This window comes from Sinocyclocheilus anshuiensis, unplaced genomic scaffold, assembly GCF_001515605.1.
Source record: "Sinocyclocheilus anshuiensis isolate Anshui unplaced genomic scaffold, SAMN03320099.WGS_v1.1 scaffold535, whole genome shotgun sequence".
Lineage (NCBI taxonomy): Eukaryota > Metazoa > Chordata > Actinopteri > Cypriniformes > Cyprinidae > Sinocyclocheilus > Sinocyclocheilus anshuiensis.
This window is the reverse complement of record NW_015551063.1, coordinates 41,858-47,487: the sequence shown is the minus strand read 5'-3', so window position 1 is coordinate 47,487 and position 5,630 is coordinate 41,858. Positions and strand designations below refer to the sequence as shown.

The window sequence follows — 5,630 nt, the reverse complement described above, 5'->3', positions numbered from 1 at the left end:
TTTCTTATAACCCTGGATGTCGCTTCTTCAGGCAATTCTTCTTGCACCTTCTGAACTCATATCGGATGCTCTCATAACAGACGATTACATCATCCTTCTAGGCTGTTGCAAAGTCTTGATGTGGATAGACAATTACATCCATCAACCACCAGAACGAGTGGTTAGGGGTCTCTGAACTGATCTCTGATTATAGTTTTCTTCTGATTGTTCCCCAATCTCAACCATGAGCAGGCACTCAGATGAGAAGACAAAGTCATGTAGGGTGAGCTGAGAGCAAATTTTCTTGAAATTCATTTGACAATGGTTGCACCATCAAGCAGATGGGCTCGAATGGTCACGGATCCCACCTCTTCACCTGCCATGTATAGTCCCTGCCAAGATGCAGGACATGTTCAGATAGTTAGCGAACCAGTTTTAACACTGTACATCAAGAGCATACTATGTGTGTATTGGTTCATATGTGTTAGGCTTTGAACAGCAACATTTCTCATGGTTAGTGTCAATTTAGTTTTGCAAAGTTTGCAACCAATATATATTCATGATGCTATTATAGTGGCCTTAGCGATTTGCTCCAAATGACTCAAAGTAGACCTTCATCAGTGGCAGCAGAGGGATGGATGAGAATGGTCCAGCATGGTTGTTGCCTTGTTTAATCCAAAAAGGCGTTGAAACCTTTTCCAAACTGATGTTTCTGAATAACTTCTTTTTCTCAGCAGTTTGGAGTTTCCTTTATTGCAGCACTTTTTGTTAGAAGCTTGGAGGTGACTACATATAGGTGAAATTTTAACTCAACAGGTCTACTTCAGTCTGTATGTTCCAGCAAGTAAGTTCCAGCGAAAATGTTGTTGATTTCTTTCTTTCACTGGGGAAAAATGGAGTAAATGGTATTTTTGGTAACACTTTAATTTAGGGACCAATTCTCACTATCAACTGCTTGTTTATTAGCATGCATATTACTAGCATAGTGGCTGTTTATAAGTACTTATAGCACATACCTTAATTAATGCCTTATTCTGCATGACCATATTTTAGATCCCTTAATCCTAAACCTAACACCTACCTTACTAACTATTAATAAGCAGCAGATTAGGAGTTTACTGAGGCAAACATCATAGTTAGTAGTTAGTTAATAGCGAGAATTAGTCCTCAAACTAAAATATGAGCATTTTTTTTGTTTCTTTAACTAAAACTAAATAATGATTTAAAAATTATGCTACATGTTTGCAGGTTTTCTTTTATCTAAAGGATGAATTTAGGCATGAAACCATTCAATGAGAGAACTATTTAATTAAAGAGGGAATCAGGGTGGGGGAAAATACTCGTGCATGTCAAAATATGCATGGTTGTGGCCTTGTTTAGGCCTGCAGTTTTAAGATATCAGTGAGAATTGTCTCAGTTGATCAGGCGAGGAGGTTGTCGGGTTTCCTTGGTGGTCCGGGTCAATCAATCTGTGTGTGGGAAGGCAAAGAAACATTAGCAGTCTTCTCACTTTTTACTCACAAACCTGTAGTGCTGGCATCCTTTTTTTTTTTTCTTTTTCTTTTTCTTTTTTCTTTAGCTGAAACCACTTGCAGCTTTGTGTTATTTCCTCTCTTGTGGCCCTTTTTTATTATTTATGTATGTACTGTATGTATGTATGTATGTATGTATGTATGTATGTATGTATGCATTTATTTTTTTTACTGTTTAGTGCCTTGCTGTTCAGATACCAGAGCTGCTCCAGCCTGCATACAACGAGCTAGCCTTCACACTCGGTCATGTCCAGTTCACCTCAGAGGAACTTGAGTGGAAATTTGCTTGTTTCTGAAGAGTTTTTTTGTAAGGCCATTGTATTGTATGTTATGTATTGTATCACCCCTAGGTCATGCGGTTAAATTTTCAGTGTTCTTAAGAATGGCTGTGGTGTTTCGTGATGTTTTTGCATTGACATATTTTCTGTGGAGCATGCATGCATTTTCTTCCTGAATGCTATAGACTGAATGGTCAGGGGTTGTTGTTTGTTCGATTGTATATACTGACCTTGGAATTGGAACAGTGAGCAAACTACTGTGTCTCTGCGGTTTCAAAAGAGGAGATGATATCCTGCTAATGTGCATGTGGAAGATTCCAGCAATCCTTGAGACTGTGTTCAATGAAAACACAATTCGAAACCTTTGTCACATTGTGTGTCACATTGATTTGCACAATCAAGCCAACTTTGATATGTTTACACTTTTCTTACTGCAGAAATAAGCCATCTACAGATGTATATTATTTTATTGTCTATGTTTTAAGCTGCTGTTATATAACAAAACACTTTGATATGTTTTGCACACATTTGGAGCAGAATAAAAATGTCACACTAAATGGTTTAACTTCCTGTAATGGTTCATAGAACAGTTATTTTCTTCTTTTGTCGCTTTGAGAACAAAATGACTGTCAGAGTCTCATCTTTGTTGATAAGGCTCATCTTTGATGATGCTGAGAGTTATATTTGTTATCATGTATTGACCAGGTAAAAATAGCCTGAAACATTGCGATTGCTTGGAAATGCAGGTGCAATCAGTGAGAACACTTTCAGCAGAATGGACTTACATATAATTCAACATTTTTTGGAGAGAAAAATCATCAGCTATACATGAATAACACATAAATGGATCTCTGTTGGACACTCATCTGTACAAACAATCATTGACAACACTTCCCATCATGTGTTGCTCTGTATGCCAATCATTAAGTTACGATCATTTGAAAGAACACGCAGCATGTAGTGTAAATGTGTTCACAATAACACTAATCTGCCTTAATTTGAATATCCATGCACAGACAAAAGGCGTTTTTTAATCCTCTGGTAAACTAGTGTACTTTAAGAGCGGCTATTTATCATAAAAAGGCATAATGTCCATTGCGCGTAATGCCCCTTGTACAATATCTGGAACGTGCACAGTTTTTGTGGTGCACTTAGTAGGAGGTGGTGAACGTTGCTGTGCGCTACTTGTTTGTTTTTTTAACCGTGTGCCACCTCATAGGGCGAGTGTGCTTTGGCAGTTTGCCTTGCCCCAAGAGCTACACTAGGATAGTAATAGCTGTAAGTCAACCAAAGCTTTTTTAAGTGTGCATATTTATTCTTTTACCCAGTAGCCTGTGGGTTAGCTGTGGCAATATGTGATACTCGTTTACTGCCAGATATTTCTAGCTGATGTGATACAGAAAATTATTTAAATTACACTAATGAACAAAATTCTTCAATGCAAATATACAGTAAAGTTTCAAATTCAATGCTTAATCTTATAAATGCTGTTACATAAACATCATTTTATGGCTTGCAGCTGAATATACTCTTATATTGTTCACTGCCGGAGACTGAATAATGAAAGACGGCTCTTAAGGCTTCCAGGGACAGCTGTGTCGCCCTTATAAACAATTAATTGTATGACTGGTTATTGAGTATTACTTTTAATGCAATTCTGAGAAATTATGTATTAAGCTAATCTTGCTCTGACGGAGAGATGAGAGAAAGTGCATGGGCTTTTGGAGAGAAAAAAATAAAATAAATCACGAGACTTTAAAAGCTATAAATAAAGTCCATTTCCAAAATGGGCCATGATTCATTCTCTCAGTGTCATGCAAGGCAAGCTACATTTGAGCCCATATGAATATGCATTTTTATACAAATTGCTACTGTCTACTCACTTTTCAAAACACAATTTATGTAATTTATTAGCATGTGTAGATGCTTTGTTTTTATAGTCAATTTGACAAGATCCTGTCAGTGGTGCTGGCAACACAAATGTGTTTTCATGATTAAAGGGAATAGCATAGGACAAATAATTACCTTGACTTTTAAGTCCCTAACTTTACCTTAATTAATTAAAAATGCATTTGTGTGTCTTGTTCAAAGCACAGAGTACTGCGGACTTGAAATGATTCTTTACACAGCTACCCCGCTTGCTCTGTCAACAGATCTGACATTGAACACCTTACAAACATTTGACCTCCATGACAGTAATTAAAACTCCTGGCCTTCTTGTAATTGGATGAGCTTTCACAAAAACCAAGTACCCAGTAGTTTGGTTTTCATAGTTGCAAAAACTTTCCATGTTTTGGGGATTTTGCAATTTTGCTTAAATCTGAGTAGCTGACGCGCTAAATCAGAGTGAATAAAAGATGACAAAATGGGTGTTTGTTTATTATTATTATTTTGTTTGTTTGTTTGTTTTGAATTGACTATGTGCAGGCTATTTTTTTGAGGTCTCTGAATAATTTTGTCAGGGATCATCCAATGGAAAGTGTGCAGTGCTGTTAGAACAAGATAGCTCTTGTGTCCAGTGTGTGAACTACTAAAAACGTTTGGATTAAGAAAGCTTTTTCCCTCTGCTATGGGATTCAACAACACACTCATCTTAAAAACTTAAGTTGCTGCCTTAAATTGTTAAGTATAATCAACTTTGTTGTACAAGTAATTTCAATTGTAAATTTATATATAAAAAAAAAAAACTAGACTAGGAAATCAGGGGGGGGGGTGCTCAACTTCATTTGGTGATTTAAAGTTAAGACACAAGTTGCCGTGACTTACTAATCATATCATTTTTTTAATATGTTAGCATTCCTTATTACAGAGTTTACGTTGTAAGACATTATTTTGTTATAATTAAAAAATAAACGTGATATGCTCTCTCTCTCTCTCTCTCTCTCTCTCTCTCTCTTTACAGCTTACTAACATTAACAACGAGCAATACGTTTGTTACAGTAATTATTACTGTTGGTTAACATTAGTTAAAAAGCACTGCTCTTTGTTAGTTCATTGTTACATGTTAACAATAACAAAAATGCTGTTTAATGTTAAATAATTATTGAAATATTTCAGAACTATTAAATAATGTTAAATAACTGTGTGATAGATAGATAGATAGATAGATAGATAGATAGATAGATAGATAGATAGATAGATGATAGATAGATAGATAGATAGATAGATAGATAGATTGATTGTCTATTATATAATGTCAACCTCGTAGTACAGTTGAAGTGTCAAGAAACAGCATCTTCTGGAGAAAAAAAGAATATCATATTCATCTCTGTTTTCAGTGCATCACACAGTGTGTTCACATTCTGAAGCATCAGTACCAAATGACCTTTGGGTGCAGGCTTTTCCGGTGTAATTTACTGGCAATGAGGGCAGTTTAGCTCTTTGTGTCTCCAAGGCCACTGGAAGAAGTATAATTAAGAAATCAGCAGTCCCCTTCACTTCCTACAAAGTCATTCACTTACATACACAGCGTGAGTATAAGTAGGCAGCAGATGCAGCGCATATTCAGCTTTTCGCTTCGGAGCCGAATGGTTCTATCGTTCTGCTCCTGACCTTCTGCTTACCGAGTGAATCTACAGTTCGAGTTCAAGCACGCTCTTCGAGGGCTCTCATGCTGGCGGTACGGCACTTCAGCGGCGGTGGTTTTCCCGTGTCGTGTGGGTTGCACACATCAGGCTGCACTACCCCCTGTGTGTGTTGCAGGCGGCCATCTCCCCTGTCCGCTTCAGCACACTAAAAGAGCATTTCTAAAAGAGCTCCACGGGTGGAACGTCTTTTTAAAGACGCGTCTTTTTAAAGATGCCTTTCCATCTGTGCGTTTTTGGATGCGGTCGTTACCTGG

At 37.1% G+C, this 5,630-nt stretch overlaps 1 long non-coding RNA gene across 1 annotated transcript; it reads right to left on the bottom strand.

Moving 5' to 3' along the window:
- Positions 1-1,314: 1,314 nt before the first annotated feature.
- Positions 1,315-5,181, bottom strand: LOC107662040 (uncharacterized). The gene is made up of 3 exons (XR_001631172.1): positions 5,115-5,181; positions 2,020-2,122; positions 1,315-1,448 (listed from the first exon to the last, which is right to left on the bottom strand). It is a non-coding gene; the product is annotated as an uncharacterized LOC107662040 (long non-coding RNA).
- Between the last annotated feature and the right edge of the window lie 449 nt (positions 5,182-5,630).